Source organism: Pseudonaja textilis, chromosome 13 (genome assembly GCF_049901715.1).
Source record: "Pseudonaja textilis isolate UNSWEBS1 chromosome 13, rPseTex1.2, whole genome shotgun sequence".
In the NCBI taxonomy this organism is placed as follows: Eukaryota; Metazoa; Chordata; class Lepidosauria; order Squamata; family Elapidae; genus Pseudonaja; species Pseudonaja textilis.
Genome location: NC_142002.1, coordinates 4175901 through 4203850, shown reverse-complemented (window position 1 = coordinate 4203850; position 27950 = coordinate 4175901). Strand labels below are relative to the sequence as shown.

At 42.1% G+C, this 27950-nt stretch overlaps 1 long non-coding RNA gene across 1 annotated transcript; it reads right to left on the bottom strand.

Annotated features, from left to right (window-relative positions):
• Nucleotides 1-9: 9 nt before the first annotated feature.
• Nucleotides 10-27950, bottom strand: LOC148124711 (uncharacterized). The gene is made up of 3 exons (XR_015745098.1): nt 27158-27950; nt 2452-2597; nt 10-492 (listed from the first exon to the last, which is right to left on the bottom strand). It is a non-coding gene; the product is annotated as an uncharacterized LOC148124711 (long non-coding RNA).

Sequence of the window (27950 nt, the reverse complement as noted above, 5' to 3'; positions counted from 1 at the left end):
CTAAATTAAACTAAACTAAACTAAATTAATCGACTACTTGGTTCCGCTTTTCTGAACAGGATCCATTTGTCTTTCTGCTTGTTTTTGGTTTTTTTTAATATTTATCCTTATCCACTTCTTAACTTTGTTTTTTCAGAGAGCAGCAGTGGTGGTATTCTACCGGTTGAGCCCAGTTCAGGTGAACCACTAGCAAAAAATGCTACCAGTTCGGCCAAACCAGTAGTAAAAAAAAGGGTGGGGGGATCAGCTAAGAGAAGGGAAAAAAATCCTCCTCAGCTGAGGGGAAAACGAAGAGAAAACAAAGAGAAAACAAAGAGAAAACGAAGCCCCTGCGCTTTTCTCTTCTTTATCCTCTTGGCTGACTGGTGCGTCTGGTGTGGGGAAAGCGGCGTGCCAGAGTTAGGCATGTGAGAACTATGGAACATTAGAATGTCTTGTCTGAATGTTCCGTCCTCATCCGTCCTGCAGAGTCAATTGGAATAAGGTGGGAGGCTATAGAAATGGAACAAACAAAAGTAAAAATAAATAAATATAAATTTCATAATGCAGGTAGCCCTTGACTTACGACCACAATGGAGCCCAAGATTTGTGAGACATTTGTTAAGTGAGTGTTGCCCCACTTTGTGGCCTTTCCTGCCACTGTTGTTAAGTGAATCACTGCCGTTTTTAAGTTAGTAACACGGTTGTTAGGTGAATGTGGCTTCCCCGTGGGTTTTGTTTTGTCGGAAGGTCACAAAAGGAGATCACATGACCATAGGGCCCTGAAACCATCATAAATATGAGTCAGTTGCCCAGACCTTTGACCACGTGACCATGGGGTTGCTGCAGTGATCATAAGTGTGAAAAATGTTCATAAGTCACTTTTTTTGATGCCGTTGTAACTTCAAACAGTCATTAAATGAAACCCCATAGGAGACTGGCTCTTCCCTTATGGCTTAGGAGACAGTGAGATCCAGAAGCTTTCTATGATCTTTCATTTTTCCTTCCATTCATAACGCTGATTTTTTTAAAAAATACTACTAATAAATCAGGTAATTTAATAGATTTTACATTTCCTTTTTATTGACAGGTACAGCTGTTCCACTCAGCATGGCCAAATTTTGTGATGCGGCTCTGCCAAATGACACTTCAGGAATCAGGTTAGTGATGAATTATTCAGGTTCTGAGCTTAATCTCTTATCTGTATGTTTCTAGGCTATTTGTTCCATTTGCTTTGTTATTTTCTTATATGCCGAACTGGTTGGAGATGGTAAAATACAGATGACTGGAACGTTGGGAATCTTCCAGCCAGCAAAATGCTTAAGGAAAAAAAAAAATCTTTCTGTAAAATTATAGCCAAAAATTCACGTCTGGAGACATTTCTCCCCAAAATGTACACACATTTTAATATGTGTAAAAAATAGGCAAGTTAGTTGGTCTGAATGGATATATAACGAAAAATAGAGGAAAGAACCAAAACCGATGAATTTTCAAAACTGATGCTGAAGATAAGAAATCAGAACTAAAAATGAAAATAAGAAAACAGGTTCATCTATCCTTAATATCAATATAATCAATCCCCTAAAATGGCCTTCGAGATTTACCAACAAGCACCTCTATACCACGTATGTTCTCAATTTTGAAAGTTTTGCATAGATCTTCCTTCCTTCCTACCTTCCTTTCTTCCTTCCTCCCACCTTTCTTTCTTTCTTTCTTTCTTTCTTTCTTTCTTTCTTTCTTTCTTTCTTTCTTTCTTTCTCTTTCTTTCTTTCTTTCTTTCTTTCTTTCTTTCTTTCTTTCTTTCTTTCTTTCTTTCTTTCTTTCCTTTCCTTTCCTTTTTCTCTTTCTACATTCTGCTGCTGTTTCCATTATCCCCCTTTCACATCTCTATTTTGCTCCTCAGTCAAGAGAATATGATATATCCCCCTGAAGCCTACATGCCGATTTTCAAATTTATAACAAACTGCCATTTAATAAGTCTGCCTTGACATGCTGTCTGTAATCCAAAAGACTGCACTATTTAAAAGCATCTGAATGGCGACTGCTGTCCTTGAGCAAGGGAGAGAATAAGCTGAGCTTCAATTTAGAAGGCAAGGCTCTATGGTTGGACTGAAATACATTAAGTGGTACAGGGCTAGCTCTTGTAATTGTCAGCAGATTGGCAATCTAACATCGAAACCTGCACATTTAATGGTTGAAATATGACTTTTCCAGGAGCCACAGGTATTCCGCAGCTGTCTTAGATCACCAAACACGGCCTTAGGAAAGTTACAAATTGGTTTGATGCCCCATCATGTCAAAAGATGTGCCGTTGTACGAGATAACATTTCAATATTTACTCACTACCGTTTCACCCACAGCCTGTTCTGTTGCCCTTCACTGCAACAGAAGAATTAAATGAATGATGTTCTTCCCATCAACTTTATCTTCATATCAGTGAGCTAGCAGGAAAAGAGCTTCTTGGATTCTTACCAAAATGGGAGGCGGTGAAAGCACTGTCTTTACACCTGGATTCGTGGTTCTTACGTCTCCACAGATCCTTTGCTAACAAACCTATATGTTTTTCACTCTTTCTCCTAACCCCCTTCTTCCCATGAAACTCGTGTTTCTCTGCATAACTGGAAAAAAGAACACAGCGTGAAACTATATTTGATTTCTCAAAGAAGTAGTGCAAGAATCAGAGGATGTGGATAGACCTGGCCATTAGAACCAGCAAGGGTGGGACACAACTGAATTAGAAGAATTAAGTGTGACATGATAGCAATATTTCAGTGTTTGAGGGGCTGCCACAAAGAAGAAGAGGGGGTCAACTTGTTTTCCAAAGCACCAGAAGGCAGGACAAGAAGTAATTGATCAAAGAGAGAAGCAACCTGGAATTAAGGAGAAACTTCCTAAGAGTTTAACTAGTGGAACAGTTTTGCCTTCAGAAATTGTGCCTGCTCCATCACTGGGGGCTTTTAAGAAGAGACTGCACAGCCACTTGTCTGAGATGGTATAGGTTCTACTGCTTGAACAGGGGGCTGGACTAGAAGACCCCCAAGGTCCCTTCCAGCTCTATTCTATTTTATTCTATTCTATTTGCTATTCTATTCTATTTGCTATTCTATTCTCACCTAGTCTCCTATAGAAAGAGTGCCAGCCAAAAGAGGGATCAGCCTAGAGTTTGCTTTGTAGCCACAAATGGACAAAGTCCAACCCCCTTGAATTCTGTGAACTCTTATCTAAAGGCAAAATAGTGTCAGCCATTAGTTGACTAGATCCCCATGCATAGGAAAGAGCAACCAGCATTAGCTAATATTAGATCATCCCATGCTTTGTAGCATATCGAGAAGCAAGCGATCTCCAATATTTTCAGTTTGGGGGCGAGTCACCAGCATTTTCCCATGGGATGTTTAAAGTCTTTAAATTGTCTATGAAAATTCTTTCCCGTGTATTTTCAGGGCGCCCTTTTGTTTGGCCTCAGGGGGATCCAGCTCATGACCATCGTGGGAATGCCATTATTCTCCATACAGGGTATATGACCTGAAAGTTGGAATCTTTTTGGAGCACTTCTTTGTTAGTAGCATAGCCAAAAGGGGGAATCTTTAGGATTCAATGAAGATTCGCTCTTTTGACCAAGTTAGTAAGGAAGGAGCGCTCCAGAAAAGTTTCTTTCCTGCAAATTACATAGAAGGAGCAATAAATCAGTTTAATTGGAACTTAACATGTGGCTTTGGTCTTTCATGCCTGACATCTCTTCCCATTACAAACAAATTGTGGGAATGTTCCCGTGCCGTGGAATCAGAGCACGGAAGACTCCCTTGGCTGTGCAAAGAACTTAAAAGAAAAAAGAGGAACATAAACACTGCAAAACTCCAGTTCCCTATATTGCACGATCTTTAAAATAGTAAATTATCTTGTATCTAAGTGACAGCAATATGTGCTTGTGATTGAACCAACTGCTGTGCCAGCAAAGCTTAATGTGAGGTTTAGATGACTTTAATAGCTTTCGTAAATAAGGTTGGTTTTGCCTGAGGTTTCTTGGTTTTTGGTTTTGTTTTTGGAACTGAAAGGAGTCAAAAGAGGAACTAACGCCCCATGTTTTCTTTCAGAAGCATGCAAGCATGTTATTATTATACAGTGGTATAATACAGGGAAAAGAAGAGTTGGGTAGGATAACCTTTATTGTCACTTTTTTTCTGGGAACCCGCTGGGACACATTAAAAAATTGAATCCCGATGCCCGCTATTAAAAGAAAATTAATATATACCCATACACAAACATCGACCACATATGGCTTGTGTGATAGGTTGTTGCTGGGGGAGGGGCTATTATTTTTATTTATGATGTTTTTATATCCGTGTAAGCCTCCTTGAGTCTCCATGTGTGATTAGGCGGCAATATAAATTTTCTAAAATAAATAAATATACATATAAATATAAATACATTTATATTATAAAATAAATAAACTTATATATTATAAAAATAAATGATGTAGGGTCTCCTGCTTGGGCGGGGGGTTGGGCTAGATGACCTACAAGGTCCCTTCCAACTTTGTTAATTAATTATATCTATCTATCTATCTATCTATCTATCTATCTATCTATCTATCTATCGTTATTCGGGTTTTTTCCCGCGTAAGATTGGAAGTATCTAGGCAAAGTTTCGATGAAGTCTCATTCATCATCTTCAGGCTTCTGTCTTCGGCTCTGTGCTTCTCAGAGCACACATCAAGTACTAAACAAAGGCCAAAATTTTGCAGTATCCTTTCCCTGCCACGCTTACCAAGCCATGCCCACAGAACCGGTAGTAAAAAAATGTGAATCCCACGCTGGTATATATCCTGAATAGTCTGTTCCACAGTCAAATAGATAATTTAACAGGAATTTCGTAAGATTTCAATGAAGTTTCTTTCAAGAAACTGTGTAATAGCTAGCATTCAGCAGCCAGACATTCTTAATGAAGCACATTTTCTCACCAGAAATCTGTAACGATTAGCTCTGTATGTTTCTTAGCATAAAATGGCAGTGCTTATTATTAATTCTCTCTCTCTCTCTCTCTCTCTCTCTCTCTCTCTCTCTGTGTCTGTGTGTGTGTGTGTGTGTGATTGTGTGTGTTTCTAGAAGACCTCCAAGGTCCCTTCCAACTCTGAAATTCCTTCTTCTTCTCCTTCTCCTTCTCCTTCTTCTTCTTCCTCTTCCTCTCCAATAAATGCATAAAAAACTTTTTAGATTTGCATAATTTGCTTAGACAAAACCATTTTGCTGAAAATATTCTATTGCTCTTCTGATAACTCCAGAAGGGTTTCAGGTCCCAATCAGTGGCATTGCTACAGATAATTAAAAGCAAAGGTCTTCAAACTTTGCAAGTTTAAGACTTGTGGACTTCAACTCCCAAAATTCCTGAGCTAACATGACTGGAGGAGGAATTCTGGGAATTGAAGTCCACAAGTCTTAAAGCTGTCAGGTTTGAAGACCCGATTAAAAGTTAGAAATCTTTCAATGAGGCTCAGAAAGGGAGTTCACCAGAAACTTCTTTTATTTAGATGTTAATTTACAACAAATATAGAATACTTACTACAAGCCCAAGAGCTACTAATAGTTCACCCTCATTTAGATGAGGCTGCTTCATTTGCAGGAGAGTTTATGCTCCAACATTAGGCAAGACTCAACAGGTGAGCCCAGCCATTCTTCAACTCAGTTTTGAAATGCAAATATGCTGTAGACAGTAAAATAGTCATAAATTCCTCCAGCGCAGATAAGCCCTATCAAAAGGTTGTCTTGCAACAAAACATGAAACACATCAAACAGAATGTACACAGCTCATGGAACACATGTTTTCAGGGCTATCACTGCTGGAAAACACAATCTGGTCGGCTTAAATCAAACATGCATGCAGCAGGCACATGTTCATCAAGCAATCCAAGCAAAAACTAGTCCTAATACAACCAGTTTACATGTGTTAGTAGAGGAGATTGCAACAAAGGAATCCACAGGGTGCTGTAGCAGCAGGTAGAGATAGTTTTTATCAGTCCTTCATTGGTCTCATTTACAAATGCCCTGGCTGGGATCCAACCTTACTTCCACCAAAGATTTGATGCATCACCTTCCTTTTGAAAAACTGAAACAATCCCGCCTGTACCTGGGTTCAAAAAATGTTGTCCTTTGATATACTATGTTGCCCTGCTAATGATCAGGAGAAGAGGTTTAGTAGTATACAGGTAAGAGAAGAACATTGTAAGCAATTGACAGCATGAACGTAAAACTTTAAATTTTTGCAAGTGCTCAGCTAGGATCTAGGTGTCCTCCTCCTCTTCCTCCTCCTCCTCTTCTCCATGGATTTTATTGCTATTTTTTTAAACATCAACATTACTTCCTGCCCAGTCCTTCCTGTCATGATATCAACATCCCCTGCTTTGTCTATCCAGCAAATCATTTGTGAGTATGCAACACTTAACAGATCTTGTTTCTACTTCCTGCTTTTCCCTAAATTCCTTTCCTCTCTCTTGGCTCAGCAAATTTCCCTTTTCCTGTTCTCAATATTCTTTCTTGCCACCCTTTTTATGTTCATCTACCGTCTGTTATATTATCTTACCTTAGTGTTACATAAAATATATTGCATTATACTATATGTATGTATGTATGTATGTATGTATGTATGTATGTATGTAAGTGAACTTTATTATTGTCACTTGACCAGTGAAACACTATGGGTTTGGGGGTGTTGTTTGCATGAAGAATCAAAATGTTCCATATACAACCTTAAAAAAATGTAGGATTAAATCTTCTACCAGATGAAAACCTACAGAGCTGTTCTTGTATATATTTCATGCTGCGTAGATGTGCGTGGCTTGGTGGGACACCCAATCAACCCATAAAACAAATTGCAAAATAACATGGCCCTGAATGTTGGCATCATGACGAATAGTCAGTTCTAAGTAATTCAGAGGGGCTCCATAGGGGTCATACACCCTGCTTCCGAGCTATCTGAAGTTCTATCGTGATCTTTTTTGATGAATTTCTTGATTAGCTGTGAACCTATTTTCTTGATTTTTGCTTACTGGTTCAGACTAGCCGTGTTCCAACTTACCTTACCTGGTGAATTTTCTCCATGGTTTGTCTGTGGTTCTAATTTCTGCCATTTTTAACACTTGATACCAGCTTACAGGGACCTAGTGGCTCAGTGGCTAAGACACGGAGCTTGTTGATCAGAAAGGTCAGCAGTTTGGCGGTTCGAATCCCTAGCGCCACATAACAGAGTGAGCTCCTGTTACCTGTCCCAGCTTCTAGCAGTACGAAAGCATGTAAAAATGCAAGGGAAAAACTTTGGTGGGAAGGGAATAACGTTCTGTGCGCCTTCGGTGTTTAGTCATGCTGGCCACATGACCATGGAGATGTCTTTGGACAGTGCTGGCCCTTTGGCTTTGTAACGGAGATGAGCACCGCCTCCTAGAGCTGGAAGCAACTAGCACTTACGATGGTCCATTTAGTGATCGTTTGAAGTTTCAACAGCACTGAAAAAAAGTCACTTATGACTATTTTTCAAACCTACGACCATTGCTGCATCCCCATGGTCACATGATCCAAATTCAGATGCTTGGCAACTGGTTCATATTTATAACGGTCGCAGTGTCCTGAGGTCACATGATCCCCTTTTGTGATGTGATCTGACCAGCAAGCCAGAGGAAGCCAGATTCGTGTAACGACCAGGTTACTAACTTACCAACTGCAGTGATTCACTTACCAATGGTGGCAAGAAAGGTTGTAAAATGAGGCAAAATGCATTTAACAAATGTCTCACTTAGCGATATAAACTTTGGACTCAATTGTGGTCATAAGTCAAGGATTGCCTCTACTTAGAAAATTCTCACCTTCAGTCCAACCTAACTTATCTCACCACCTTAAAATGTTTCTCAAAGTACAGATTGAAAGTTGACTTTGCATTATATCCTGGTTTTTTTTTAGTAAAGATACATCAATTCTACTTCTAAACCACTATCATTATTATCATTTTTATCATTATTATCTTTATTATTATTATTATCATCATCATCATCCTTTCTCCTCCTCCTCCTCCTCCTCCTCCTCCTCCTCCTCCTCCTCCTCCTCCTCCTCCTCCTCCTCCTCCTCCTCCTCCTCCTCCTCCTCCTCCTCTTCTTCTTCTTCTTCTTCTTCTTCTTCTTCTTCTTCTTCTTCTTCTTCTTCTTCTTCTTCTTCTTCTTCTTCTTCTTCTTCTTCCTCCATATCCATCATCCATCAGACATTGGCGATCATGTTGCAGATCCTATTTTTATCAACAGCCAAACAAACAAAGTGCTGTCGAGTTTTGTCCAAATCAGTCCTTTATATTTTGAAGGCATGATGTTCTTCTTCTGCCTGGACCTCACTTGCCTTCAATCTTTCCTTGGAGGATTAAGGGAAGTATGCCGGATTTAATAGTAAGCCATGATTGGTCATTCAGAATTCCATTGAGTTTGAGCATTGTGGCTTTCAACAAACCAATGTTAAAACAAACCATGGTTTAGAATGATGGCTGGATTTAGCCGTTCTTAGGCAGGGCCTGGGCCTTGTCAATACCGTTCATGTGGATTTCATGACAAAATTGGGGAAAACACAACAATCCACTCATTTGTAATGTTTGTTGACTCCCTCTCCCTTCTGCCTTGCATTTGTATTTAGGGATGCATTGTACAGTCCCTCCCAAGAAGAAAACAAAAAAAAGGAAAAAAAAAACCCTGGTCTGTTTGGGATCCAAGCACATATGTTCATTGTAGTAGCTTTGCAGAACAAGCCAGAAAAGTCGGCTGAGCTGGGGGGCGTTGGTTGGGGGTGCAGAAAGGCCTCCAAGAAGGCTGAGGAAATATTGTAAAACATGAACAAAACAGAACAAGGCTCTGGCAAAGCATGGAATGTAAGCTCTAATAGAAAACATGGATTTGGCTACAACTTCACATCCTCACACATGCGAGCATGTGCTTCTAATGTGCTTCCTAATTAAGAGCAACATCAAATCGTAGGAAATCCTGCCTCCTCCTCCTTCTCCTCCTCCTCCTCCTCTCAAGGCAGCCTTTCCTGGAATCTTTGGTGGCCTTGGTCCTATTTTTCATTGGGGTGGGAAGGGGGAAACGTCTGCAGGGGGGGGGGGGAATTGTTAATTCAAAAGTAATGTTTTGCCAGCCATTAATTGCGTTGTCATTTAAAAAGATTAATGCACATTCCTATGCAAAACCGAGTGCCTTTTCCGCCATTCCCTTTTTCGAAATAACTGGCTCTCTTAAAACTTAATGAACACAATGCTGGAGATTGTGTGTGTCGTGCACTAAAAGTCCAGTGGATTGTGATAGATCTAAGAGATGGGCAGCTGAGAAAACCTGCTCTCCCACTCCCGGAGTATTTTGGCAAAGGAGGAGCATTTTATCCCAATGAACAGATGAGAAAAGGTTGATCAACATCTGTTTTTCTTCCTTGTTCTTCCTCCTCCAATCAACATTCATCCTTCATCTGACACACTTGAAGAACCCTACAAGAGATTTCCTCTGTCCAATTAGAGCCAAATCATATTGAATTATCACTATGGATGGTTAACGCTGCTTAGGATCCTGCCAAATGATTGCTGGAGACAAATTTTCCAGCTGCTCGGGAAAATTCACGGCTTGAGACGAATTTGAATATCAGTTATGGGTTTTTAAGAAGCCCACTTTCCCTATTTCCCCTTGTTTCTCTCTCAATTAACTCTCTGACTTTGTTTTATTTATTTATTTATTTATTTTTGTCAAGCACCTATTAGATAACAGATATAAGTATAAGCATGATTATTCATACATGAAATGGATACGAGTAAAAGGGAACATTAGGACAGGGATGGTAACCACGTTAGTGCGCTTATGCACACCCCTTAAAGACCTCTTAGGAATGGGGCGAGGTCAACAGTAGACAGTCTGAGGTTGAAGTTTTGGGGGTTTGGGGAAGAAACCACGGACTCAGGTAGTGCATTCCAGGCATTGACCACTCTGTTGCTGAAGTCGTATTTCCTGCAATCAAGTTTGGTGGGGTTTACTTTGAGTTTTGTATCTATTGTGTGCTTGTGTATTGTTGTGGCTGAAGCTGGTGTAATCATTGATGGGTAGGACGTTGCAATGGATAATTTTATGTCCTATGGTTAGGTTGGACTGAAGGTGGCGTAGCTCTAAGTGGTCTAAGCCTAAAATGTCAAGTCTGGTGGCATAAGATATTCTGTTACCATTATATTGGAGGTCTTCAAGTTTAACTCCCTGGTCTGGCAGGAGACCCTATACCATTTCAGGCAAAGCCTCCAGTGTTGGAGCATCTAAGACCACTTTGTGTTCAATTTTAGCTTCTTTATTTGCTTACTAAGGCAGGCCAATGATTGCAATATGAAATTAAATTAAAAAAATATTAAAGTTGCCCTTAATGAGTTTCATGTACCATCTAGATAAACAAAGAAATAATTACTATTTCTTAAAAAAAAAAAATACCGGCAGAGGAATAAGAATGCAACATTATAATCTGATTGATATAAAATGATTCAGCAGATTTAAAAATGAAGGAATTATCCTCCAGAAATTTTAACTGCATATCAAAGGCCTTTTCTGCATTCAGTGAAGCCACCACCATCGATTTCAGGTTTTCAGAAAGTATTCTTAAAGTTTCAAATTGTATTGTTACCAACCAATATCTGCCTGCCTTTTTTAAAATTCTCAATTTTTTAAATTCAGACCATTCACGATGGATAATTGAAGATAGTTTCTTCTGTCCTTTCATGTACTAGGCTCATTGTTAAATTATGGTTAACAAAATGCTGGGTTGATACTGTGCCAAATTAGCAAAGTCTTTATCGTTTTTTTAAATCAGATTTACATCTCTGATTAGAAAAAGTTGAAAAAGCTTTGTATTTTATTTTATTTTTTTTAAAAAGCATTATTCTAAACATCGAACAATATTAAAACAACAACACCAAATCAATATAGGTCATATACCCACTGAATTGGGCCTGGGAATTTTTCTTATTTTCATACTTTTAATAACATTGATTATTTCCTGAAGCAATAAAGGGGCAGCTTAAATAGACAGCTGGGTTATGTCTATTTAAAAATGATTAAAATCTTCCCCAGCAACCTTTGACTCAGTATTATAACAAAGTGTCTTTTTTAAAAAAATAAGTCTTACTCTTTTAATGGACAAATTTCCTAATAATTGCAGAAAAGAGATAGCAACGTGAAGAATCTGGTGTTTTTACAAGTGGGCCATGAGAAGGTTGCTCACACATACACACACACTGGAAAAAAGCATTTCAATATGAAAATTCAATATTGATGCAAATAACATGGATGTCTCCATGAAGACATGTTGTTTTGTTCATTTGTTTATGGTTCGATGTTCTATTTACAATTATTTTATTTTCTCTATTTTTATTGTGGAGAGCTGCCTAGTGTAGCCCACAGCCAGGTAACAATAGCAATAACAATTAGACTTATATACACTTCACAATGCTTTTACAGCCCTCTCTAAGCGGTTTACAGAGTCAGCCTATAGCCCCCATCAATCTGGATCCACATTTTATTGACCTTGAAAGGATAGAAGGCTAAGTCACCCTTGAGCCAGTTAGGATCGAACTCTGGGCAGTGGGCAGTGAGTTAGCCTGCAATACTGCATTTGAACCATTGCATTCTAACCACTGCACCACCATAACTCAAGAGAAAGAGAATGGGTCTAGGTTCACATCACATGTTAAATTGCTTTATTTTTAGCTTGGCCCTGATGTTTTTTTGTAAATTGGCAAATAGTACAAGACCAGCTACTTTAATGTATGGTGCAAAATGAGACAATGAGGTGGAGTCAGTGACTAGGTTGAGTGTGTTATGTGAATAAAACACAACAGTGAGACAAACAGATCAGAATAACAGAGTTGGAAGGTACCTTGGAGGTCATCCAGTACAACCCCCGCTCATGCAGGAGACCCGATACCATTTCAGACAAGTGGCTGTCCTGTCTTCTTCTTAAAAGCTTTTAGTGATAGAGCACGCACAGCTTCTGGAGGGCAGCCGTTCCACTGGTTAATTGTTCTCACTGTTAGGAAATTGCCCCCAACAATCTGGGTCCCCATTTTACCAACCCTGGAAGGATGGGTGGCTGAGTCAACCTTGAGCCTCATCCAGGATCAAACTTCAGGCTGCGCGCAGAGTTGCCTGCAGTACTGCATTCTAACCATTGCAGCAACAGAGCAGCCAATAGTCAGCGAATAAATTAAATTAAATAAATAAGTCCCCAGGAGGAATAATTTTGTACCCCCCCATTTTGAAATCCTCTACCAGGTCTTAATAAAGAAACTGGAGGATAGTTAATTGACATTTCTGCAGGAGAATGAGAAATTCTCCAAAGATTTCGAAAGAACAGCCCATCCTCTGCATAATAACGATTTAGGCTGCTGCTCACAAAAGCCTCGTGGAAAACATTTATTTCAGAGGTCTTCCTTTTATTGGATTTTAATACAATTCCCCACAAATTGTACCATGGAAGTTGTACCCACCTCTTGGCTATGTCCTGGCTAATAAAATCAATTGAAGAATTCCCACAATAATTTCATCTAAATTCTTGTCTTTCTGCAAACTTATTTCTAAACCAAATGAACCAATCAATTACAATTGGTGAAGCTTCTTGGGAGAGAACTAAAATTTCTTCCTCAGATAAAAACAGTCCATTTCCCTTTCAGAAAAGAAAAAAAAAAACACCTTTGAGACATTCTAAACCAATGTTTCTTTCATTATATGTGCAATGGGAAAAAATAATACAGCTGTGACCCATCACTACTGCTAAAGAGATGTCTTCCTTTGTACAAGGATAGGTAGGTAGGTAGGTAGGTAGGTAGGTACTGTAGGTAGCAGAGGTGGTCTTCAGCAGGTCCTGACCAGTTCTGGAGAACCAGTAGCAGAAATTTTGAGTAGTTCGGATAATCGGCAAATTCCACTTCTGGCTAGCCCCGCACCCATTTATTCTCTGCCTCCCATCGAGTCCCAGTTGATCGTCTGGGTCTTCTTTGGTTGCCCTGCACAGGAGAATGGAGCTGGAAAGCAGGTTAGTGGGGTGGGGAGGGAATGGGGATTTTGCAGTAACCTTCCCCTGCCATGCCCAACGAGCCATACCACACCCATCAAGCCACGCCCATAGAATTGGTAGTAAAAAATTGGTGGGTGAGTGTGTGTGTGTGTGTGTGAGAGAGAGAGAGAGAGAGAAAGAGAGAGAGAGAGGGATTAAGCAGGCTTAATACCTTTCAGATATTTCAATTATTAATAGCTATTAATATTGGTCTCAAACCTCAAGAATTAGCTATTTGGGGAATGACCAGGGGATCGATAGATAGATGATCTCGATAGATAAGAGAGAGATGATAGATGAGAGAGGGGGGAGGGGGGAGGGAGGAGAGAAGAGAGAGACAGAGACATAGAAATATACCGTATATTTGGGGGGGTGGGGTGTTAAGGAAAATGCTACCATCCTGAGTCCCTCACTCTTCTTTCTAGGCAGAAAATTGTATCTAAAACTGGATCCTAACTTATTCCCTGCTCATGTTTCGTCAGGATCTTCCATTTTTGCAAGGACTGATATTTTTTGCAATGGTGAACGCCTGCATCAGGCCACACGTTCTTCCTATTACATGGCTCCAAGCTACGTTTTCTCCTCTTCTGACTCCCCCGCTCTTTTCCATCTATTTATTGCTTGTTTTTCTTGGCTCCTTCTCACTTTCCACTCTTCGTTATTAGTCCTTTATGCTCCTCCATTTCCTACCAAGCTTCTCCCCACCCGCACTCTGCTTCTTTCGTGGCCCCTTTCCCAGTTGTTCTCCTCCGGGGCCCCAACTATCCCTCCGCTAATGAAACTGGATCTGCCCCAGTTCTCCTGGCTTTTTTAATCCAGCTGTTTCCTTTTTAAACATCAACTCTTCTTTCTGCAGAAAAGTTCCGGCTGAGCAGCCAAAAAAGGGATGGCGATGATTGTGAAAGCTGCAGATAGAAAGTAGGAAGTTATCTAAGGAGGCTTGTTCTAAATACATCCATGAATGTGTTCCGTGGACATGCACATTTCATCCTGTGACTGCTTGCTGCTTTTTTAGATCTGTAAGCATCTACCATTGTAAAACACTGTTATAGCCATAAGGGTTATATATCGCTTCACAATGTTTTACAGCCTTCTGTAAGGGGTTTACAGAGTCAGCCTCTTGCCCCCAACAATCTGGATCCTCATTTTACCAACTGTTAAGTTTGAGCAATGAGAGGCTGAACCAGAGCATGAGTGCAACAGTACTTTATTTTACAAATAAAGGGCTGACCGTGCTTGCCAAGCCTGGAACTGGCTCGCAGCAATCAGCAACCAGTTGGACCCGCAGCCTGCTTTTATAGCTGGCTGCTGGGGAGAACCAACCAATGGGAATGGGGTAATAACGCCCACACAAAGTGAGTGGACCTGAGTGAGAACTCCTTGAGTCCTCAGGACATAACACCCCTTCCCCCAGATGCGAACACGCATAGTCCTTGAGGTAGATGGGGGTTTGTGTTGGCGCCGGAGCGGCGCAACTCGGGAACATTGTCTGACTGTTCGGTATCAGTCTGTGACGGTTGAGCTGGCATAGTGTCGCCAACACTCTCTCCGGACTGGCATCCTCGGAAACCACCGGGTTGGTTTCTGGGTCAAGCTCTCGTGGGTTGGATCCGGTTGGTCAACTCTCTGGGCGCTGTTGTCCGAGTTTGGGCTGACCGGAACGACCGCTGGCGCAGACTGGTCACTGGGTGCGGTGTGGCTGGGTGGCGGATGAGACGGTTCCCTTCGACTGGAGACTCTGGATTCTTGTTTGCGAGGTTGCTGAGGCGCCTTCTGAGTTGGTCTATGTGTCTCCTCCAGACGCGACCATCCTCCAGCCTGACTCTATACGATCTCGGCCCGGTGACGGCGATGACCTCGCCTGAATCCAAAGTGGGTCCCCAGCGAAATTCCTTGCGAATATCGGCTCCTGTAACATAAAATGTCTAACCCCAAGTGGAAGCGAGGGAGAGTCAGGGCAGTATTGTGGGTGCAGTCTATCTAATACAGTCCTCAGGCGCCGGCCCATCAGAAGTTCCGCTGGGGACTTATTGGTGACTGCACAGGGGTTGAGTGCTGGCTCATCAGGAACCGTGAGAGTTTGTGGTGCCAGTCATCTCTGCCAAACCTAGCGAGGGCCTCTTTGGTGGTCCTGACGGCCTTTTCAGCCAACCCATTACTCGCAGGGTGAAATGGGGCTGTGAAAATGTGGCGAATGCCTAGGTTGGCTGCAAAACGGCTGAATTCTACTGATGCGAACTGTGGGCCATTATCGGAGACCAAGGAGTCGGGTAGTCCATGTGTAACGAACAGGCGCGTTAACACGTTGGTGATTGCTAGTGTGGTGGTCGTGGATAGCTGCGCCACGTCTATCCATTTGGAATAAGCGTCCACGACCACTAGGAACATCTTTCCATGCAGGGCCGCCAGATCGATATGGATTCTAGACCAAGGGGCGCTGGCGCTCTCCCATCTGGTAGGGGTGGCGATGGGGGAGCAGGACGGGATTCCTGGCAAATGCTGCAGGAACTTACCCAATTGACAATGTCCTCGTCTAGACCCGGCCACCACACGTAGCTGCATGCCAACGCCTTCATTCTCACAATGCCGGGGTGTCCTCGTGCAACGCCTCCAGGACTCGGGTACGCAGCGAGGTCGGAATGACCACTCGAGTGCCCCACAGTAGACAACCCTGCAAACTGGACAGCTCCTGCATGCGAGTCTTAAAGGGTGCGAATTTGTTATCAACATTGCCTCCCGGCCACCCGCTCCTCACCCAGTCGAGCACCTGGGCGAGTTTGGTCTGCCTGGGTTTTGGCGGCGATGTCAAGGCGGTGATGGGCAGGTCCAACTGGGTGATTTCAAAAATGGCATTGACAGGAGCTGGGTCTTCAGCCGGAGCGGGTAAGGGGCAGCGACTGAGCGCGTCAGCGTGGGATAGAGTTTTGCCCGGGCAGTGGATAAGTTTGTATGAGTAGGCCGCTAGGAAAAGTGTCCACCTTGTCATCCGAGGGAGAGGACTTGAGGTGTCTGTTTGTCGCCGGCCAGTAGGCCCAGGAGGGGCTTATGGTCGGTGACCAGTTCGAAGTGGCCAAAAAGGAATTCGTGAAACTTTTTCACGGCTGCAACAGCTGCTAGGGCTTCCTTGTCTATTTGGCTGTAATTTCGCTCCGTGGCCGAGAGCGTCCTGGAGAAAAAAGCGATGGGGGCCTCGGCGCCATTGGCGAGTCGGTGACTAAGGACCGCCCAATTCCAAAAGGGGATGCATCTGCTGCCAGTACTAAAGGAAGGTTGGGGTCGAATTGGATGAGCACTGCCTCTGACGTAAGTAGTGATTTGACGGCGTTAAACGCCTGGTCTTCTTTGTGCCCCCAGTGCCACGGTGACTTTTTGTCTAGTAATCTGTGTAGGGGTTCGGCTACTGAGGCTTTATGGGGCAAAAAGGATGCATAAAAGTTTAGGAGCCCCAAGAAAGCTTGTAGCTCCGTTTTGGAGGTCGGTGTGGGAGCTTCGTGGATCGCCCTGACCTTGGACTCCAGGGGGTGAATGCCAGAGGCGTCAATTTTATAACCCAGAAAGTCCACCTGTCTAGTGGCAATGGCGCATTTTTCTTTTTTAACTTGAGGCCATGCTGTCTGAACCTCTCTAACACTGCTCGCACTCTCTGGAAGAGTTGGGGTCTGTCCCTGGCCGAGACCAAGATGTCGTCGAAGTAGGGTACTACACCAGGAGGCCCTGTAAAATCCGCCCATGAGGGATTGAAAATACCCGGGCAACACTTACGCCAAATTGGAGACGCTTGCATCGGAAGGCACCCCTGTGAGTGACGATGGTCTGAAGTTCCGCTGTTTGGTTATCAACAGGGAACTGTTGATATGCTTGAGACATGTCCAATTTAGCAAAAATACTGCCCGGTTCGAATGTGTGCAATAAGTGCTGAATGACGGGCACGGGGTGGAGTCTCTTGAGGGTGTTCCACGAGATTATTGAGAGCGCTGACCCTGTGTCCACCTCCATGTGGCACGGTTTACCTTCTAGGGAAACGGAGAGAGAAATTTTACTAACAGTGTGGCAAGTACGCCTGGCAAGGCGGTGTGTGCGACAGTTTAATACTTGCCTCTGTGGTCCCGAGTGCGAGGACGGGGGTCTGTGTGCAGCGCTTTGGGGGCTTGGCAGACTCTCGCAATGTGCCCCTCTTATGGCAGTTGTTGCAAACGGCTCCTTTAAACTTGCAGGTGGCCCTTTGATGTGATCCCCCACAGGCTAGGCACAGCGTGATGTGCTTGGGTGGACCGGTGTATTCTTGTTTGGCCCCTACCTGCGACCGTCTGTCATTGGTGAGGCGATGGACATCGTTCTCATCATTGTGGGCTTCCTCCGCTTCCACCTCTTCAGAATGGACTGGGAACGATGCTAGCTTGGCACTTGGGCCCTGAATTTCGGTGGCTGGAGTTCGTTGCTAGCTCGGCTGCTAGGGCCTCCTCTACCGCTTGCAAGGTTGAGGTCTTTTTTGGCAGCAGTCGCCTCTGTAGGTTGAGATCCTTGACCCCACAAACTAATTGATCGAGGAGCATGTCCTCTAGGTATGTTCCAAACCCGCAGTGCAGGGCTGCTGTTCTGAGGGCGGCCATATATTGATTGATGGTCTCCTTACTTGATTGCTTCCTCATACGGAACGTGAACCTCTTGGCGATTTGTGAAGGCCTGGGAGCGTAGTGGTTAGTGAGGATCTCAAGCAACTCGGACCACGGAACGCGTTTTTCAATTCTCTCGGCGCTACGAGTGCTGCGGCGGTGTATCGTAAACGGTGGCTCCGCAGTAGATTAGGAAATAAGTTTTTCCGATGCTCTCCCGCATCCGCCAGGCCGACCGCATCGATGTAATGATTGAAACGGTTCTTATACGATTCCCACTTCTCTTCGTCTGGTTTAAACGCTGGGAATACTGGGTTGGAACTCATGGTGCTGGAACGGCTGGGCTACCTGCGGAAAAAATCTCTCTGGGACTACGAGCGCCGTGAGTTACTAGTGATATCAGCTCTGGAGAGGTTTTTTGCTAACCTCTCTTTCTCTCTCTGGTTACCACGTTGGCTGCTAGCCGTTGGAGGTGTCTAGATTCGCGCCAAAAAAAGTGGGCGTTAGTGACTCTCTACAGCGCTGTGCTGTGATTCCTACTGGTTCGAAATTCAAATGACACCCGTTTGAATTTCGCGCCAAATGCAGAGCGGCTGCGGCTCGCAGCGCTTCACTTTCCCCGTAGCGGGGCTAACAAGCGGCTACAGACGCTTCTAACTTTTTGACTCAGACCGCTTTCTCTGGCTGCGGATCTGCGTTTGCTCTTTTTGATCGCTCGTTAGTTAGCTGACCGCTCTCTCTGGCTGCGGATCAGCGTTCCCTTATCGCCAGCCGATCGCTCTCTCTGGGCTGCGGATCGGTGGCTAGTGACTCAGCGGTTGCAAGGTGCATCTGGTAGCCATCCCACCTCGTCGCCAGTGTTAAGTTTGAGCAATGAGAGGCTGAACCAGAGCATGAGTGCAACAGTACTTTATTTTACAAATAAAGGGCTGACCGTGCTTGCCAAGCCTGGAACTGGCTCGCAGCAATCAGCAACCAGTTGGACCCCGCAGCCTGCTTTTATAGCTGGCTGCTGGGGAGAACCAACCAATGGGAATGGGGGAATAACGCCCACACAAAGTGAGTGGACCTGAGTGAGAACTCCTTGAGTCCTCAGGACATAACACCAACCTTGGAAGGATGGAAGGCTGAGTCAACCTTGAGCCAGTCAGGATTGAACTGCTGGCAGTGGGCAGAGTTTGTCTGCAATACTGCATTCTAATCACTGTGCACTGAGGAAGGGAGGGAGGGCGAAAGCACTTAGACTTATGTACCGCTTCACAGTGTTTTACAGCCCTCTCTAAATAGTTTACAGAGCCAGCATCGTGTCCCCTAGCATTCTGGGTCCTCATTTTACTCACCTTAGAAGGATGGTAGGCTGAGTCAACCTTGACGCCATCTGGATCAAACTGCTGGCAATTGGCAGAGACGGCCTGCAATACTGCATTTTAACCATTTCACCACCATTACTCAAGAGCAATAGAAAGTGGCTGGGTTCACACCACATGCTAACTCAAGGCAAAGCAAAAGTGATTTGTTTCTAGCTTAGCACTAATGTCTTTTGTAATTTGGCAAATAGTACAAGGCCGGCCTTTTTAATGTACGGTGCAGATTGACACAATGGGGTGAAGCCAGTGACTAGATTCAAAGTGTTATGTGAGTACGGCACAACAGTGAGCTGGACAGAACAGAATAAGAGTTGGAAGAGACCTTAGAGGTCATCTAGTTCAACCCCCTGCTCAAGCAGGAGACCCAATCCAGCCATTTCAGACAAGTGTTCAGCCTTCTTCTTAAAAGCCTCCAGTAATGGAGCATCCACGACTTCTGGAGGCAAGCTGTACCACGGGTTAATTGTTCTCACTGTTAGGAAATTTCTCTTTAGCTCTAGGTTGATTCTCTCCTTGATTAGTTTCCGCCCGTTGCTTTTTGTCTTGCCTTCTGGTGAAAAATAGGTTGACCATCTCTTGTTTGTGGTAGACCCTCAAATATTGAAACATTGCTATCATGCCACACTTAATCCTTCTTTTCTCTAGACTAGACATACCCAATTCCTGCAACTGTTTTCATATGGTTTAGACCCTGGACCCTTAATCATTTTTCTTGCTCTTCTTTGCACTCATTCCAGAATCTCAACATTTTGTTTATATTGTGATGACCAAAACTGGATACAGTATTCCAGGTGTGGTCTTACTAAGATTTTATAAAACAGTACCAATACTTCACGTGATCTTGATTCTATCCTTCTGATTATGCAACTTATCATTGCATTGGCTTTGTGCAATGTAATGAAAGCAACTTTGGTGCTTTCTGGACTGGGCTATTTATTTGCAGATGTTTCATTACCCAACTAGGTAACATCATCAGAATAGAGAGCAAACCCCACTTATTTCCAGCACTGATGATGTTACCTAGTTGGGTGACGAAACGTCTGCAAGAAAACAACCAAGATCAGAATCCATTATTATAAGCATTTGAAATATTTACCCCATCTTCCCAATGAGGGAAGTCTTAGAAGTTAGACTGATAGAAATAAAGCAACTTCATACATCGGCTCCTCAAACTTTCAATGAAGTTCAGAGATACCAAAATAAAATTGAACTAAAAAAATTGTCAAGCATACTTAAGTCCCCTATGAAGAACCCCAGAAGTCTCTTTCAGGGGATCTCAACTTTTGAGAATCCACAAAACAGATTTCAATGTGGCGTTAATCAGCTTCCTGCTTCTTCTTCTTCTTTCTTTCTTTTTTTTTTACAGACGGTTTAAAATACCTCTTTGGAAATAACATTCTCTAACTGCCATTTGATTAAAACCTCATCATAAAAAAAAACTCATTTCAAAACATAACACCTGGTCCCCAATTAAATAAAAGGGCCTCCGATCCCTCTAAAGGGCCCTTAAACTATTTAATAAATGGGTTAAGGATGTAATCCTGATCCACAGGGGGGAGCAAAGCAAGTGACCTGGCTAGGGTTGCACAGAAATGTCGCCATTCTCGTGGCACAATAGAGCTGCTGTCAGGGTTTGGCTCCTTTTCCCTCTCCGAGGACATCACCCGGCCTCCTTCTGCAGTATCCTTTGCATTCCTCCAACCCTCCCTAGTCAAATGACCGATGGCCCTTGTTGGACATACTTCAGCTGTTGGTCTCTTCTCCTTTTCTTTCAATGAGTTTCAAAGGGCACCTGCCTTTTTAATAACTGGGGTTGGGGGGCAGGGGGGCTTTGTCACTTCTGCTATGCAAATCTTTTTATCCAATCAAGCCTGAAAGAAAAAAAAAATATCCATCCTGAGGCTCGGGGAGCCTAGAAATCCCAAATCGAATGAAGGCCGGGACAGTGGTAATGAACAACTTTACACACAAAAAAGTTGTTTTTCTTCCCTCCCCAACATATTTGCAAGACGATCTCGGTCAAGTTCACTAGATTGAAAACAGAGGGAGGGAGGAGGCTGTAAGGCCACAAGGTAAACCAGGAATGAGGGAGGGAGGGAGGAAGGGAGGAAGGAAGGAAGGAAGGAAGGAAGGAAGGAAGGAAGGAAGGAAGGAAGGAAGGAAGGAAGGAAGGAAGGAAGGAAGGAAGGAAGGAAGGAAGGGAGGGAGAGAAGAAAACAGAGGGAGGGAGTGGAAGGAAGGAGAGAGGGAGGGAAGAGAAAGAGAGGGATAGGGAATGAAGGAGGGAGGGAAAGAAGAAAGGAAGGAAAACAGAGGGAGGGAGGAAAAGAAAGGGAGGGAGAAGGAAGGAGGGAGGGAAGGAAAGCTGGGGAGGAGCTTGCACTAAAATGGTTAACACGCCTTGTCCAATGACATGAGCCTTGTAACTAAATTCCATTATGTCAAGGGCACAGTGGAGATTAAAGTGGGATTAAGACTTCCAGGCATCAGAGTAAATTGACTTGACTTGGCAGCCTGCAAACTCAACTTGGCAAGTTTTCACTAACTAATCATATAAAATCCAGGTTGGCGGTGTTAGTTAGACTGGGCTTTCATGGAGGCCAGAGAAAATTAAGCCTTCAAGATGGGAGGTTTGCTCTGGGTACAGAAAGGGGAGGTGGATAATTTCCTTGGAAATTCCCCTGGCAATACTCAGGCTGAGAAGGCGGAAATATTTGACACCTAAACTTTGTTCTGATGGTTGAGGATAGAGTCACTCTGCTTTCTGCAAAGCAAAAGCCACACAATTTTGGGGGGTGGGACAAACTGAGGGCTACAGCCCCAAAGGAGACACAACTGGACTAGAAACATGGTAGAATCAGATCAAAACCAGGGCTAGGTTTCTTTAAATTTCAATTAAAATTATGCTTGTCCTTTTATTGTTTCCTTGATCTGGGGACTCCGTCTTCTTCTTGTTGTTGTTTTAATATCTTCTTTGTTGCTCTTCTCTGCAATCTTTCTAGAGTCTTTTTTGCATCGTGGCGGTCAAAACTGGATGCAGTATTCCAAGTGTGGTCTTACCAAGTTATTATAAAGTGGTATTAATTCATCACATGATCATGAATATATGTGTGTGTGTGTGTGTGTGTGTGTGAAGTTTTCACAGGTATTTATATGTATGGTACTCAGCTTTGTTGTTCGGGTATTTTCCCACGTCATTATAGTTGGGCTTTTAAAGTTGTAGCAAGGGTTTGGCAGAATCTCATCTGCCATCATCAGGCTTCTGTAAAGCTACAACTTAAAGCTACAACTTTAAAAGCACAACTATAATGATGTGGGAAAATACCTGAACAAAGCTGAATACCATATATATATAGTCATAACTATATAACTATATATAGAGAGTCATAACATATATATGTTATGACTCCCCAACATATATCTATGTATTCATATGTATGGTATTCAGCTTTGTTGTTCGGGTAGCAACGTTTCAGCAGAATCTCATCTGCCATCATCAGGCTTCTGTATTGTGTTCGTCTGTGAGTCAGACCTTCACAGCCTTTTCTGCTGAAAAATATATATGAAATATATGTATGTGTGTGTGTGTGTGTGTGTGTGTGTATTTATTTATTTATTTATTTATTTATCGTGGGTTCAACCTTGGCTCAACCCACTTAATTCTTACAAGGCAGGTTTTTCTCTCTGTTTAGTTAAAAGGAACAGTCCTGTCACTCAAACTAGAAAACATCCAAACAGATTAAGAGAGCCAATTTCCATTTGTATCATGTTGCAGCATGTTACGTGTTGCAGCATCAACAGAAGGTTAACATCAAGGTCATAGGAAGTGATAGTGTCCAGTTTTGGTCACCGTGATAAAAAAAAAAGAGGCCCTAGAAAGAGTGTCGAGAAGAGCAATCAAGGTTAAAGGAGCTAGGTATGTTTAGCTTAATGAAGAGAAGACTGAAGAGAGACATAAGATAGCTATCTTCCAATACCTGTAGGCCTCTCACAGGGAAGAAGGTAGTAAACGTTGACTGTGTGATGTTGCATTAACAACTGCTTTGATTCATTTAATGATGGTGGCAGAAGTGAGGTCATAAGACATGTGATGTCTCGCTTAACTACTGCATTGCTCAATGGTGGAATTGTCGATCCCAGTTGTGGTACTGAATCATATTTGCTCAGAGATTTGAAGCCCAGCATAGATTGATAATATTGTAGCATTTATTAAACAAAGAAGCAGACATTGGGAAAGAGATTCAAGTTTCCATTAGAACACAAATTTACTGAATTTTGTATTTTCAAACATTTGCTGTTAAACATCCATACTTTTTGCAGTATACTTTTTTTTTCTTTAAAGAAAGCTTTAAACTTCCAAACAATGCTTCAGTTGGGGAAATTTGTTTTCCTAACCTTCAGATATTATCCCAAAGGGTAAAAATAAAATTAGATATCTTTAGAAAACAAGAAGCCCCCAGAGATATACAATTTTAATGCAAAGCTTTTGGATTAAAAAAAAAAACATTCTGACATGTACACTCCCAAACTGATCCATCTGTCCATTCCTGGCACTTCTTCTGGCACTTACAAATTGTATTGCGTGAGAAGTAAGAGGAGAGTCACAGGGCAACCAGAAACAAGATACAAAATTTGCATTCTTCGGTTTAATCTCCCCTCTGTCAAATATTTATTACAGTCAAAGACCAGTGCAATTAAAAAAATACTCAAAGAGTATCTAATTAAAAGTTCTAGATAAAATAATAACAAATAACAAACAAAATCTATGTTGAAATCATAATTTGGCAGTCTAACTATTAGTTGCACATTAAACAAGAGCACAGCCTAAGCTATACTTAATTTAATAATGGTAAAGTTTTCCCTGTCCAGTTGTGTTTTACTGTAGGGCAGGGGTGTCCAACTCACAGCCCGTAGGCTGGATGTGTCATGTGCTGGCCCCACACCCACCCAGTTTAGCAAAGGGGGAGAAAGTCCTAATATGTCACATGACAACTCAAGTTTGATACCCCTGCTCTAGGGCATGGTGCTCATCTCCTGTTCTTGGCCAAGGGGTCCAGCATTGTCCAAAGACAATTTCCGTGTTCGTGTGGCCAGCATGGTTATATGCCAAAGTGAACAAAATGCTCTTCCCTTCCCACCAAAGTGGTACCTATTTATCTACTCGCGTTTGCATGCTTTCAGACTGCTAGGTGAACAGGAGTTGAGGCAAAGAATGGGAGCTCACCCTGTTCTGTGACACTTGAGTCTCAAACCCAGGTTGTCAGTTCTCCAGCTGAAAAGCTGAGCGTCTTTTAACCACTGTGCCATCACGCACTCTAATAATTTAATATCAGTCCTTAAATTGTATGGGCCTATAATTATTAGGTATTAAAATACAACAGAATGATAATATCAAAAGAATTGGTGCATTAATTATATAAAATGGTTGTAATTCATCAAGTTCCAGTGAATCTTTAGGGCTGCTGCATAAAATCTATCTACCTGTGCTGTGATGACAATCCGTTCGTATTTAAACAACCGCTGAAGATAAACAGTATCGGAATGGCCAAGTTACCTAGCAATAATCTCTCCTCAGTGTAGATACATAGCAAGAGGGAAAAATTAGAAAATTAAGGGTGCTATCTTTTTGTTTTTGTTTTAAAATGAGATAGTTTCCATCGCTCCCCACAATGGATGAACCGATGGAGTTAGCAAAGATGTCTAAACTGACTGCTTTGATCAAAGAAAAAAATACAAATACTTTCATTTCTACTTGGAAACCACTTCTGGACTTTGTGCTCGAGGTGGAAAAAAATGAAACTGTGATTTTAGGTTTTACCGAATAGACAGGTTTGTTGTTATAGAAATGGCTAGTTTCTATTATTATGAAAAAGTAAAAAGTTGAGGGTAGATCTTAATGCCTTGTTTTACGGCACCAACGGAGTCGGAAGTCAATGCCTTTTTTTTCCTTTCTCCCTTGCTTTCCCTCATGAGCCACTTCCCTTTCTCCTTCCCTAATTTCCCTAATATTTGCTTTTGTATTCTTTTTATATGTCATACTATAAATTAATAAAACTAGAAAAAGATTTTTTTTTTAATGGTAGTTTTAATGACCGATCTTAGCTGCTGTAAATGCAAACACCAATAGCCCTTTTTTAATCAGCTGTCCTGGGAGCTCTTAGAAGAAGAAACTTCCCCCAAAATTTGCACCATTTTTGAACACGTGTGCACACTCTCACTGCAAAGTGCATAAGGTTCCATTGGAGAATTGACTGTAAATATGGGATGCCAAGGGTTTTTGCCGCTGTGCGTCCACAGAGTTTTAGGATATGTATATATATTTTTTCAGCATTAACCCTGGCGATCTTCAAGGATATGAGATCCATCTCACCCTTTCTCTTGGAGAGGTCCAAAGGATATGGCCTGCTTGTGATTTTTGAAATGAATGGTATGGCTTGGTGGGGATCATCCATGACCAGCACCTGTGCTGGCCATCTGACACCAGAATTGCTGCCGTCTGCCTCCTCCCTCCCCTCCTTCCTCTTCTGCGCCCCAAAGAATGGCTATATCAGGCAAGGGAAGAAGCATTCCAGCAGATTAGGGAGTTCAACTATTTTGGCCCCTGCTGTTCCGAAGTAACTGAACCTTCCAAGAATTTCACACATGGTCCTTCTAGACCTGGGCAGGAGAAGAATGACAGCCCAGCTCCAAGCCAGTAGCCCTTTTGACAGATGAGGTTTCTCTGCCCATCTGTGATCAGAACTCAACATGAGGCATTTAAATGCTATGAGAAGGTCAGGGGTGATAGCAACAACAACTGTAAAAAGGGAAACCTGGGAGAAAAGGCAACAGCTAACAACTCAGAAAACAGTCAGGAAAGAAAAAAATGGTTGTTCAAACTGTATGTAAAATATGACATTGACAATTACATTGACTCAGGTTGGCGGATTCTTTGGTTTTGCTTTTCAGTGATATATTTTTTTAAAAATCACTCTTAAAATTGGGAATAAGACATAGTCTACCTCAGTTCCGAATATCTTCTCAGTGGATGTCTTCCTAAAAAAAATGCAGAAGCAAATTTGTTGTGGGTTTCTTTTTTGTTTGTTTAAGATACAAGGAGAATGTTTCAAAGAAAGTATGGCACTGAAAGCTTTGAGGCTTTTGATGGACATTTTGTAGGATCGATATGTTGAAAACACGAATCCTTTGGATGTTTTGAATTGAATGAATTGAATTGAATCCTTAATTTGTTTGAAAGAAATATTTTTGATATCTCAGGTCACAAATTCAGGTGGAATCTTAAATTTGAACCAATTTTTGACCAGACCAAAATATTCTCTTACCAGCCCTCTCTCTGAAAGAAAATTGCTTGTCCCTTTCTACAAACTGAGCAAGCATATTCCTTTTAAATACTACTCTAAACATTGCATGAAACCCATATTCTGTTACGTAAATCTGACTTTCCTGAAGGATCTTGAAATTTAGCTGTGGAGGCATGAATGTTTGCATTATTTATTTTTTTATTTATTTGGAAATTCATATTGCTGCCTATTCGCACATGACGATTCAAGGCAGCTTACAAAAATATAAAGCCACATATAAAAGCAATAAAACCAATAAGAGAGAGAATCATATAATAAATTAATAAAATAATATTATAAAATTAATCAAAGGTATCAATGTATTTTTAAAAGTTATGTTTCCTATTATTTTATAATGGTTGTTTTATTAAGGTTTTATATATATGTATATAACTGCCAATATAACTGCCAACTGGAAAGTGCTTAAATTGTAGAACTAAATACATTAATTAAAAGCTTTTTTTTAAAAAAAAAAGGGGGGGTTAGAATCCTGATTCTCTGCTGTCCTCTTCCAAGAAATAAAATAAATAAAACATACATTAATTTAAACATAATTGAATTGACAATTTGGTTTAATCATATTTCAATGTTATACTGAATTTCAGTGTAAATGCTTTCTTGAAAGCTCAGCCTTTTAAGCACCAAAGGTACAGTGGTATAAATTTCACGAGAATCATATCTGGCCCTTCATCATAAACCATTTCATCATAAACTTTTAACCCAAAATTCAATTCTAAAATGCTTTACGGAACTGTAATCTTACATACCTATCCCAGGTTTATGGCTGATCCAGGATAATTCCCAGCTTCCTGTCAAAATGAGGAGAAAAAGAGGAGGTCTTTTTCTGCTGGAAGAAGAATTTGGACTCAACCTCTTCCCCAGTTTTCACAAGAAAAACGGGTTTTTGAGAAATGAAAAATAAAGGGAGCTGGACAATTTTAAGTTCGATAGGAAGGGAAGAACGGAGAAGAAGAGAGGGAAATAAAACCCAATTTCCCACATGCAGGAAATCCGTATATGCAATGAATCCCCAGGGAAGGGAGGGGTGGCTAAGCCACCAGGCTTTGTGGAAATGAACAGTGTGCCTTCCTTCTCACAGCTAGCCATGTCAGAAAAATGACACACGCCATTTTTCAAGGAATGTCTGCCGGCTTACTCTTGTTTGCAGCCAGGATATTTTATGTTCCAATGTGACCTTTCATGGTATGAGGGCATTCGTAGATTCTTTTTTGTTTTTTTCCCCTGGCAATGTAAACACACTCTCACACAGAACGGCAACCAAGGAGAACATGAAATTCCCCATCGCGTCCCAACTTAATTATTAGCGAGAGCAGAGTGACTCAGGCTCCGTCCTCCTAGCAGTTTTCTTCAAAGGGAAGGCGATGAGGTTAGAAAGAGCATCCCATCCTACCATGTCCCTGGAGTCCAGCTCACGGAATTTCTGGGAGCCTTTTGGAGACCTTCTTTTAAGCCACCGAGCTGTCAATCGGGAAAAAAGAAAGTCCTTCTTGTGGCCAGGAGCAACAGCAGTCTAAGATGCCCTCCTCTCAGTCTTGATTC